General features: G+C 39.5%; 1 pseudogene; it reads left to right on the top strand.

Annotated features, from left to right (window-relative positions):
• Window positions 1-8,353: 8,353 nt before the first annotated feature.
• LOC149318612 (U6 spliceosomal RNA) lies at window positions 8,354-8,409 on the top strand (annotated as a pseudogene).
• Window positions 8,410-11,818: the final 3,409 nt, after the last annotated feature.

Raw genomic sequence — 11,818 nt, 5'->3', positions numbered from 1 at the left:
ATATTTAAACAAAGCTATTATATCACTGATTGTTTAGATCATGAAAAGCTATGGAATGCACTCAAAGACATGGATGTTTATCACACTATACTCTTATAGTGCTACTATTCCACTTTGACTGCTCTAGCTGCCTCCTGTTGCATTCTGGGATTGGCAGTTTTAAGGAGGAGTATTTAGAATTCTCAGGCAGAGAACTTCTCTGCCTGAGAATTCTAAATACCCCTCCTTAAAACTGCAAATCCCACTATGCAACAGGAGGCAGCTAGAGGAGTCAAAGTGGAATAGTAGCACTTTAAGAGCATAGTGTGATAAACATCATGGGCGTGCCACTATATCTGATAGTCCTGAGAAGGAATCTGTACCAAAGACAGGAGGCCACTGTCAGAACAGAATGTGGGGAAACAGTAGGAAAAAGGGTCAGACAAGGGTACATCCTAGCACTTTACTTGTTTAACTTATATGCTGAAAACAACATGAGAAAAGCAGTATTAGAATCAGAAAAAGGAGGAGTGACGATAAGAGGAAGCAACATTAACAACCTAAGATATGCAGACAACACCATAATATTAGCAGAAGGCATTCAGGAATTGGAACAGTTAATGAGGAAGGTCAGAGATGAAAGTGCAAAGGCAGGTCTGATGCTGAACATAAAGAAAACAAAAACAATGACCACAGAAGGAATACACAAATTCAATCTAGACAAAGAGGAAATTGAAATAGTTAAAAGACTTCCCATATCTAGGATCAGACATTGACCAGAATTGAGATTGCAGTCAAGAAATAAGAAGAAGACTAGAAATGGGAAGGGCAGCTATGAAAGTACTGGAAAAGATACTGAAGAGCAAAGACATACAATTGAGCACTAAAGTCAGAATCATTCAGGCCATTGTATGTATTCCCAGTGTATGGATGGGAGAGCTGGACAATGAAGGAAGCAGACAGAAAGAAAATCAATTCATTTGAAATGTGGTGCTGGAGAAGAGTACATGATGACACGATGGATAGCCAGGAAGACAAACAAATGGGTTCTTGAACAGATCAGACCATGGCTGTCCTTGGAAGCAAAGATGATCAAGTTGAGACTTTGGCCACATCATGAGAAGGCACGGATCACTAGAAAAAACAATCATGCTAGGAAAGGTAGAGGGTAGAAGAAAGAGAGGAAGACCACAAACCAGATAGATAGACTTGATTGCAGGGGTTATGGGCAAGGGCTTGTAGGATCTGGGCAGGGCAGTGGAGGACAGGGATTCTTGGAGATGTCTCATCCACGGGGTCACCATGAGGGAAACTCACAACAACAATTATATCTCCTGTTAACATACCCAGCTCCCTAAGTCTCTCCTCATAGGGCATTTTTTCCAGACCCTTCACCATTTTGGTTCCAGACCCTTCACCTCTTCTGGATATGCTCCAGCTTGTCAGCATCCTTGACAAGAAAGAAGGGAGATAGGTATTGCTAGGCCATGAGATAAAAAAGGAAGGATGCTTTTCAAGTGCACAATGTGAAGGGAGGGAGGGAGGGAGAGAAGGACAGGGAGGTGAGGGAGTGAGCAGAAAGCAAAGAGGGAAAGGTACAGTTGCAGGATACATAGAACAAGAGAGGTGGGCATGAGGCAAGTCAAAGTACAAGGAAAGGAGCTGTGGCATCACAAGGTGAGGGATGGAGGTGGGAGAGGCAGCAGCAGAGTGCAAAGAATATGAAAGTGGGCACGGAAGTGGCATAAGGTTAGTCCAGGGAAGAGGACAAATTGAAGTCAACTGAGGAATGCAGCAAAGGAAGAAATTAAATTAGGAATAAGAGAAGCACAGGTCCTGCAGGAGGCAAATAGTACAGTCCATTACTCCAGGTGTGCTCCCTCAGGTAGCCAATCATGGTGCTACTCTGATGCCAGATAGAATTCAAAAAAAGCTAGCAGACAGGTTAGATAGAAGCTTATTAATGTTCACATTTATTTGTTGTGAATATTCCAATTTGGGGTAAATGGATTCAATGATAAAGAAAATATCTCTTTTGAAGGATTAAGGGGCTAAACAGACTGGCACATCCCAATGCCACAACGATGCAGGTGGCAAAAGGGCTTCTCTTTGGTGCAGCATTTAGATGTGCTGCACAAAAGAAACTCTTAAAAGCTGCCACCGCCACAGCAACAGTGGCTTTTTGCCGCTTTAACCTGGAGTGGCATTTTGTTGGCCATTTTTGGGCTGGCAAAGCACTGGATTGGAGCCGCAGCATATGGTTGCTGCAGCCCCAATCCAGTGCTCCCAGGGGTGGCGCAGACCCGCTCTGTCATGGCAGTCTGTTTTGCCGCTAACTCTACATTCATCTTTGTGGGAGTCTGGTCTAAATACCCTAAAAGGCACCAGGGCCAACTCCAGTGTGACCCAAGAACCAGCCTTCCTTCACCTTTCTGTGATACTGATATCAATTTAATACCAGAAAGGATTTTTTAGACAAGTAGCCCAAACAGGGGCTCCCCAGCACAGGTTGAATTGGATAGCCCATCCTGGGAGAAGCTCAAGGCACTCAAGCCATGATGGGATCTCTCAAGATCAGAGTCAGTATAAATTCTAGACTATGGAGAGGTGATAGTGGGCTAGACTGAAGGACTGCATTTATATCACAGACAAAGGGAGTTTCCTTCTGGGAATCAAACTATTTTCGTCTGAGAACATTTACACCTATTGTCCAGTCGTTATGGCATCCCCCTACCATTCGTCTTCTCTAGGAAAACCATTTAATAGTAAGGCAATCCATTAATCCCAAGAATAGTGTTCCAGGATGTGATTTTGAGTATAAATGTAGGTGCTTTGGCACTAAAAATTTGGTCTAGTTTGGAGTAGGACAGAGCCTCTGTCCAACGTCTGCTAGATTCCTCAAGAGGCCAGCCACTCCCACTTGCTGCTGTGGCTATTGAACCATCTCCATTCTGGACACCCCCAGATCAGAGCTACACTTCAGGAAAGATAGTATCGCCCCTTAACAACCATCAAAGTCATTATTTCTCTCACTTTGTTTTGTTAGTTCTTGTGTGCATGAGAGTGTGTGTGTGTGTATGTGTGATGATTATTTCACTAATAAAACTAAGAAACTGTATTTGGAATTGCCTCTGGAGTTCCGTGCAGTTTGGAACCAATATAAAAAGGGTAAGATCCCATTCTGAATGTTTCCCCAGCTAAGGTATACCTTTACTGTGCTATTAAAATTCCCCTGTTAAATATTATTTTGGGTGCCCCTCCTGGGACCCAACTTTTGGGATAATGGTGGTTTACAGACAGCCCCTTTGGGGTGGCCTGTACCCGCCCCTGTCCCCGACGGATCGAGGCCTCAGCTGCCACAGCGACAGCCCTGAGGCCTCGATCCGCCGCTTTTCCAGGCCGCGGGGAAGCGCCAAAGGCCACTTCCCTGTGGCCTGGAAAGGGGTGTCCTTGGGGCTTCAAGCCCCAAGGACACCCCAACAGCGGCAGGGAAAGGGAGAAAGGGGCTGCGCCAGTGACACAAAACCAAGATGGAGCTCCAAAATGGAGCTCCTTCCGGCACTGCGGAAAAGGCACCACAGGCACCCTTCTGCAGCGTCAGGACGTCACGTCTGCACCTCTCTGTTTGGAGGTGGCGCAGCTGTGACGTCGTAATGGCAGCACCCATGTGGACAGGGCGCCACCATTTTGTATGTACTCTGTACGTACTAGGGTTGGGGACGTCTAAAAGAGACGCCCCCAGGCAACCCTAGTATGTACAGAGTACGTACTTGGGTGCCCGTTTATAAAGGACCAATATTAGCTTGTACTTGGATGCGAGACTGCCAAGGAACATCAGGTACTGTAGGCTGTATTTCAAAGGAAGAAATTACAAAACCATCTCTGATTATTCCTTGCCAATTGTTCACCAAGTCAACAAGCAACTTGAAGGCACACACAAACAGACATAGTATGGGCATTTGAAGTGTTCACTCAGACATATCTCCTGCTAAGTTAGATGAGTCTTATATCTAAGTAAGGCCCACAGATTCAGAAGCAAAAATAGCTGGAAGACCCATCCTCATGAAAGGGGAATGTATATAAACTTTTGCACCTCCCTAATAACCCTTGTATGTTTTCTTACATGTTAAATGTATTGTAAGCTGTTCAATAACTTTGTTTAAGTGTGATTTAAATACTCAAAAGAAACAAACAGTAGCATCTTGAGTAGAACCACCAGATCTTGGAAAAGGAGTGTTAGAAAGAATGGTGAGAATAACTATTGAAGCAAGGAAAGGAAAAGAACCAGAAAAGGACAGAATGGAGATAAGGGGGGGAGGGGAGTGATATATGGACTAAATCCAGTTGTTAATCCAAACCAAAGTAGGTGCACTGAATCAATAGGACTCACACATGTTGATTTAACAAGTGCCATTCGTTCAGTGGGACTACACTAATTAGAACTAACAATTTGATTTAACCTATAGATATCACCTGGACCTGAATAAATAATGGAAAGGGGAAGCAAGTCTGCATTTTTTGCCCATAAGAACTAGTAGAAATTGAGGTCTAAACAGGCCATCTTTTGCCCATTGTACTGCATGTTATGTAGAATTCAAAGACATACCAGTATCCCTGTTAGTCTGGAAATCAGCATGCAAAGCGACCTTTGCCACTACTAAAAGAAGGAAGCTGGTGGCATGTTAGTCTCAAAGGTGTTACAAGGTCCTTTTCCATGTGTTATGTAGTTCCCAGAATCTCTCCCTGGTACAATATCTTCCCCAGACTCATTTCTTTTCTTGTGTTTTGAATCAATTTTTTTCTTCTCCATGGCCTTTATAGTAGTGTCTGCATTTGTATTTTACTCTGAAGACATTTGGTAATGGATGTCAATATGTTTTATCATTCTTTTTTGTTATTTTCTTCCATAAGTTAGGTTTTAAAAAGCAAATAGTTACTTTTTTCTGTGACTCTTTTAAAAGCAGTGTCACTGTTTTAATTATTTATTCAGCTGCATGTTTGCTGTACAGAGGGTCATTTTAAGATGTATCATAGTTCCCTTTATGTTCTACCCATTCCACATTTCAACTGATGTTCCCCTTGATGGTAATAAAAATGAGATTTCACAATTGCATCTGCTTTTGCTGCCTATTGTTCACCTGGAGTCATTCTCTGCCCATTTTACAACATAGTAATTTTCATAGCAACCAGTTTTCCTGTAACACAATGCAGAGCCTAATATATCAGTCACTTGAAACAGCAGCAATGTAGATCAGTTGTTATGAGCAAGAACGTTTTGTGTGTGTGTGTTAGAGTACACATATCGTCAGACTGAAAATATCCATTTAGCTTGAAGCTCATAAGGAAATGAAGAATTATTCAGTATAACAATCTTTTTCTAACAGATTGATTTTAAGAACCTACATTTTAATGCCGGAGCACTATTCTGTCCAATACCAACTTAATATTACCACTTAAGGAATTGTTTCTCTTCCAAGTACTGGTCCACTGGCTTCCTACACCATCACAGTGCTTCCAGTTGCATATCTAATCTGTTAAAGTCACTCTGAGACCCAGAAATGACACTCTGTGAGCCTTTCACTCATAAGAATACAAATTCTGGCATAATCATGTATTGCAAAAGCATTTTGTACAATGTTTTGCAGGGAGCAAAATTTGTGCTTTCGTTGGAACAGGATGTAAGTACAGCCCTGTTGGGCATAAACTAGTGATTGTGACCTTTAGGTTGATATTCTGTTACAGTCGGCCCTTCTTATACACAGATTTTTTAATACACGGATTCAAGCATACACAGTTTGAAAATGTTCACAGGGGCTCTTTCACACTACAGAATTCTAGTACTATGATTCCACATTAACTACCATGGCTTCATCCTATGTAATCCTGGGGTTTATAGTTTGGTGAGCCACTAAAGTGCTGTGTCAGAGAATTCTTGTCAATTCACAGAAGAAGAAGAGATGTATGGTGCAAGTAGGTGTTGAGAGGAAGAGAAGCAGTGGTGTGCAAGCCTGCTAAAGTCTTTGAAGAGGTGTGTTGTCTTTCAGGTGTGTTGTCTGATGTAGCTGACAAGACTCATCAAGCCTACCAAGAAATGAACAAAGGAAACAACAAGCTATAACCTTCAACATATTGCAAGGGACCATGAGGCTCTGGAGAGGAAAGATTTTGTGGCACAGTTTGTGATTTCATCACTCCTTATGGTTTGAAGGGCATCGTCCATGAAGAGTGAGAAGAATATTCAAAGTGAACCACTGGATCTGCAGATATTGCTGTCAGGAAAGATTTGGCTTCTTGGAGCATGCTGGGTGTTTCACGAGGAAGGACTTTTTGCAAGTCCTTCTTCAAGCTTTGCTTGGGGGGGAAAGGGGAAGGGGTGACAGTGAGATACGAATATAGACACACACACACACACACACACATATTATGAAAATAAAAATTTACAGTTCAAAGATCAGTCTCTTTAATTCCACCATCCTTCTCTTAAATTGCTTAATAGATGATGCTGAGGTTTCTAATGTATTATTGCTATCATCGTGGAGAACCAAACCCTTCAAAACCCTCATCTCCAGGGGTAACTCAGATACTCAGCAGGTTCAAGTGAGTTCAAAACTGTTTTGAATGCATCTTTTTAACCATGCAGAAATAAAACCCAATTATTGACTCAAAGGTTAATGTAAGATTGACTGAGTGTACCTACAAATAGTCTACCTTATTAAAACCTCACTTCACAATGGATTTTACTTCTGTGATTCATCCAGCAGTATTTTGTTCATCATTTTTTTGTTTGTTTCTTCTACTCTTATTTCTGTAATACAAAGAGGGAAGTCACACTGACTACTTAATTGGGCAAATACATCAGTTGAAGTGTTACATTTTAGAAGCGGCATTGTTGTTTTCTTCAATTTATTTACTCTTCAAGGTGGAAAAATAGCAACGTTACCATAGAATTCAATTAAATTTTCCCAGGTTAATGGGTTCTGTGTCAAGAATGAATAACCACAAGTGTGTAGGCAATGAATACAACCATAAAGATTCATTCCTTTCACAGTACATTCTACTTCAGCAGCATATTAGATTTATTTTATTTTATTTTATTTTGCCTTCATATTGAAAACAAAAGGAAATGCCCCCTTTGTGTTCTCCTTTACATAGCAAGCGCTTCTGTCATTCTTGGTTCTGCAAATTTCTTACAATAATACCAGCTCCTTTTTCTTCAAGTGCCAGAGGCCACTAGGAAGGGGGCGGGGGGGTCTTTCACTTGGGTTAACTTTAGTGAATATATTTAGTCAGTAAATTATTTGCCTTCTGAACTAGAAGAACTAATATTCATTTATGTTCCAAGAATGGGTTGTTTTACTTACTTTATGAGTGAAAGCTGCAATAGTAGCTAAGTCAAAGGACATTTAATTAAGTTATATTTGCTTTTTCATGATCTTTTAGCTCCAGATTATAAATCAAGAATCAATGAGTACTTAATTTCCTCTTATAGCATTAAAAGTAATTGCTTCATAAATTCACTTTAGTAATCCAAATATTTGCACAAAGTACAGCACAAAGGCGTTGTTTCACTGATGAGATGCCTAGCTTCCTTCTGTTCATTAGAAGAATATGTGATTTGCAAATTACAGGCTGAAGTTCAGTCCTAGAATGTGCCACATTTCTCAAAATATTGAGCTTTGGGAAAGTTTAGAAAGGAGTTAATGTATTTTCATGTAGGGCTCTAGATGATTCTTCTTGATTGACTTTTCTGCCTGGCTCATTCCTGGAAACGTACTTCTCAGTACATACTTTTCTGCTCCTAGAACAATTTTAATAGATTCGTACTATCTGACTGTTTCCTGTATATATGAAAATGCCCAAGGCCACTAACAATACAATAAACCAACGAAATAGAAGGCTACAAGCTGTCACAGACAATGAAAGAAGGCAGATAGCAATTTGTGGATGAAATGGCAAAGAGATAAGAAATTGAACAATATAACATACCATACTGCCAAAAGACAAAAGATCCTGGACCACTTGCAAAAGGCAAACAGAAAGGGAACAAACTGGACCTCTCTGGGAAAGGACTTCCAGAGTCTTTTGCACAGTTGCAGAAAAGCCTCCTTCTTTCAGGTGTGGCTTTCATAATTGAACTGTTCCACTCCTGGGCTGCCCATAATTAGAATCTAAACGTGAGTCAAACCAACATATTAAACAAAAAATAACAGAAATATCTACAAAGGTGAGAGGAAGGCTAACAGAAAGCAGCAGAGAAAGGAGCTTTGCAGTTTTCTTTAGAGCATAAAGGTCAAAGATCAGGTAAACTTCAAAGTAATATGAAGTAAGGTCTACCGAAACTGAGCCAACATGGCGTAGTGGTTTAAGCATTTATGCACTTTGGCAGCACATATACTAAAATTGGAATGATACAGAGAAGATTAGCATGGCATTGGATTACAGCTCTGGAAGTCCAGGATTCAAATGTCTGCTCCATCATGTAAACCCACTGAGTGACCTTGAGCGGGTCACACTCTCTCAGCTTTGGGGAAGGCAATGGCAAACCCCCTCTGAAGAAACCTGCCAGGAAACCCCCATGATAGGTTCACTTCAGGGTTGCCATAAGTTAGAAACAACTTGAAGGAACACAGCAACAACAACAAATACAGACACAGGAGGAGAAACATATAGTGGCAATTTAATTTAATGAATATTTTAAAAAGCAGTCCAAGCAGTTTCAGAGCTGAAGTGCAGCTGCAGAAAAGATGCCTTTTTGCCTGTAGACCAAATACAATGTAGATATTGATAAAATGCGGAAAGTTCTTCGGAACATAATGAATAGGCAGGCTGTTAGCGGATGAGTATGGTCCTTAAAAGTTTCATAATACAAAATCATTTAAGCCTTTAAGAGCACATATTCCTATATTTAGGTTTGGAACTAAAGCCGACTGAGTTAGACAAAATAATCTTTGATGACAGTAGTGGGAAGATTTCTAAATATTATAACCTATTCAGAGAACTGGAGTATGAAAAAGAACCGATCAAACAATTTATGGTAGAGTGGGCGAAGGATTTTGGTAGAGGAATACCACTGGAGGCTTGGGAATTAGCTTGGAAGAGAACAAAATCGTTTACCTGTAGCCAGAATTTAAAAGAGAATTTCTTGAAAGTTAGTAACAGGTGGTATTACACCCCAGTCAGACTCAAGAAGATGTTTAATAAAGAGTCGGATAGCTGCTGGAGATGCCATAAAGAGAAAGGTACGACAGCCCATATGTGGTGGAAATGTGGGAAAATTAAGGAATACTGGAATGAAGTGCATGATGTGATACAAAAAATATTAGGAATTAGTTTTAAGAAAATCCAGAAATTTATCTTTTGAATATGACTTATTTTTTAAATACGGAGGATGAAAGAAGGGTGTGGAAAATTTTACTGTATATGGTTACACTGGCGAGAACAGTAGTAGCTAAACATTGGAAAGACGAAAGTAAGATACAAATTGAGGAATGGCTAGGTCAACTAATGAATATTAGGCAAATGGACTTGCTTTCATATAAGTTGGATAATAAAAGGAAAGAAAAAATGGATAAGGAATGGACACAAGTGATGGTATTCCTGCAAGCAAGGTGGGATTTAGACACAAATCTGTTAAATTGGACTATTTAAATGTAAAAATAAGGCTTCATGGAATTGTGAATAAAGATAAGGGATCTCTAGGATTTAAACACGGTTAGGTGGTCTGATATCTGTGAAGGAAAAAAAAAGCAATATACAATTTCAGTTAGCGTTTCTTTATTGGAATTTTTGTGTCTTTATACAGGCTGGGTTTACTTATTTGGTATTGGTTTAAATTGTGTATTATCTATAGGCAAGAATCAATGAAAATCAGAAAAGCAACGCCAGGATTGTTTATTCTTTTAAGAAGAGAGGAGGTAAAAAATGGAAGAAGACATCACCAAAGATACAGTGTATAAAGAATTTGTTTATTTGTTGTGGTTACACTCTGAAAGTGATATTGTACATTCTAAAAATCAATAAAGATATTCTCAAAAAAAAAAAGAGCACATATTCCTATATTTACTTAGACCTAAGCCTTATGAAATTTGGTGAAGATTACTATGGAGTAAATCTCACCATAGGATGCATAGGTGCCTTGGGGACACATGATTAATTCTGTCAATTGGATCTGGAAATTAATAGCACCACTATTCCGTTTTTAATGGAATATGATTTAATATGACACATATGAAGATATTCAAGCTATTTTTATGTCCTGTGACAACGACTGTTGTCATGACTCCTCTCATTCAGGCTTCCAGGTACAGGAGAGATTGTAGCAAGGACAAAAATGTGGTGTTCAAGTTTATCCATAAGATACAGTCTTGCTAATCTTTTCACTTGGGATAACCTGGCAGAGCCTCTATCTCCCAAGTCTTATGGAGGTCCATGGCTACGAAAGGACGTGAGGGTCCTTTTAGCAGTCTGGACAACTCCTCCAGAATGAATGGAGTTGACCACACTAAAACAGCACATTGTCTGATGACTTTCACATAATACTAAGAAAACATCTTTCTGTAGTTCTAGTACCAGAGAGTGCCAACCTTCAGAAGCTTAAACCAAGCTATCTGTGGTGCTATTCCAGTTGTCCTTTATACAAGAAAGCCCTTACTTTTGCTTAACTTACTGTGCATAAAATCCTTTTTTTGGCTGGATTCCAGTCTCCTGACACAATCTTTGCCTGCCTGGACCTAACTATTTTGTTGAGACTGAACACATCTTCTCTCAGAACTAATCTTGTCATGTGCTACTGAGGGTTTCTTTTGTGACCCTTGGTTAATCACAGAATGGGAGAGCTACACTGGTTGCTTTCCAGATGCACGATGTTGGTTTAAATATTGCATGCTATATCCCAAACAATATTTTAAAATTGAAAACTGATATTTATTTAATATAAGAAAAAACTGATATTTAAAATAAAAAAGTGGTATTTAAAACAGAAAACTGAAATTTTATTCAAAAATAGATTTTGCAACAAAATCTAAAATGGGTACAACTAATAGCTGAAATACACAATATTAAATAGTAATAGTGAGTAGTTATAATAGACTCAGCAGGTTTTGAATCTCCACTCAGCCATGAAAACCCACAGGATGTCTCTCACCCTCAGAGGAAAGCAAAGGCAAACAGATCTTACCAAGAATACCCCATGATAAGTTCATCAGAAATGACTTGAAGGCACACAACAACAACAACAACCACAGCTATAATACTGGCTAGGTCTCTTGTACACATTTATTCTGGCTATTGCTACTAAGACAACTAATCAGTGGCCCAGCCTTAGCTTTAGATCTCTTTAGGATGAAGAAATGAACAAGGATAGGCTGGATCTAATGTGAATTTCCATGTGATCAAAAACACAACAGGAAAAAAAGGTTATGTTCTATCAAAAATGGTAGCATTGATGTGATAGGGTCTGTTTATATGGTTTTGTTAGCCTTAGTGATTCAATAGAGAAATGGGGGGAAAAGACTTTTTGTGGTTGAAATTCTAGAATCCATCTCATCAGACTGTTCTTGTTTCTTTAACAGGTTATTTTAGGGAGATGAAAAGGGGGAAAATCAAGCCCGAGGTCAGAAACAACTGTTATTATCAGGAGGAGATCTCCACCCAAGTGCAAGGGAATAATCAAGATTTATTTAGAAAAGATTGCTATTAAATAAACATTACAGAAACATTCGACTATCAAGCTTATTTATAGCTTAAGGCGTGAAAAGCCACATTAGTATGTTGAATTATATGAGTTCACTGCTGCTAGCTGACAGCATGTCAAATTATTTGCAAATATTTTCTGGAACAG

The sequence above is a fragment of the Sceloporus occidentalis genome, unplaced genomic scaffold (assembly GCF_023333645.1).
Source record: "Sceloporus occidentalis isolate IW3139 unplaced genomic scaffold, rSceOcc1.0.p SCAF_2, whole genome shotgun sequence".
Classification (NCBI taxonomy): domain Eukaryota; kingdom Metazoa; phylum Chordata; class Lepidosauria; order Squamata; family Phrynosomatidae; genus Sceloporus; species Sceloporus occidentalis.
Note: the sequence above shows the minus strand (reverse complement) of the source record. Positions and strands in the feature narration are given on the sequence as shown.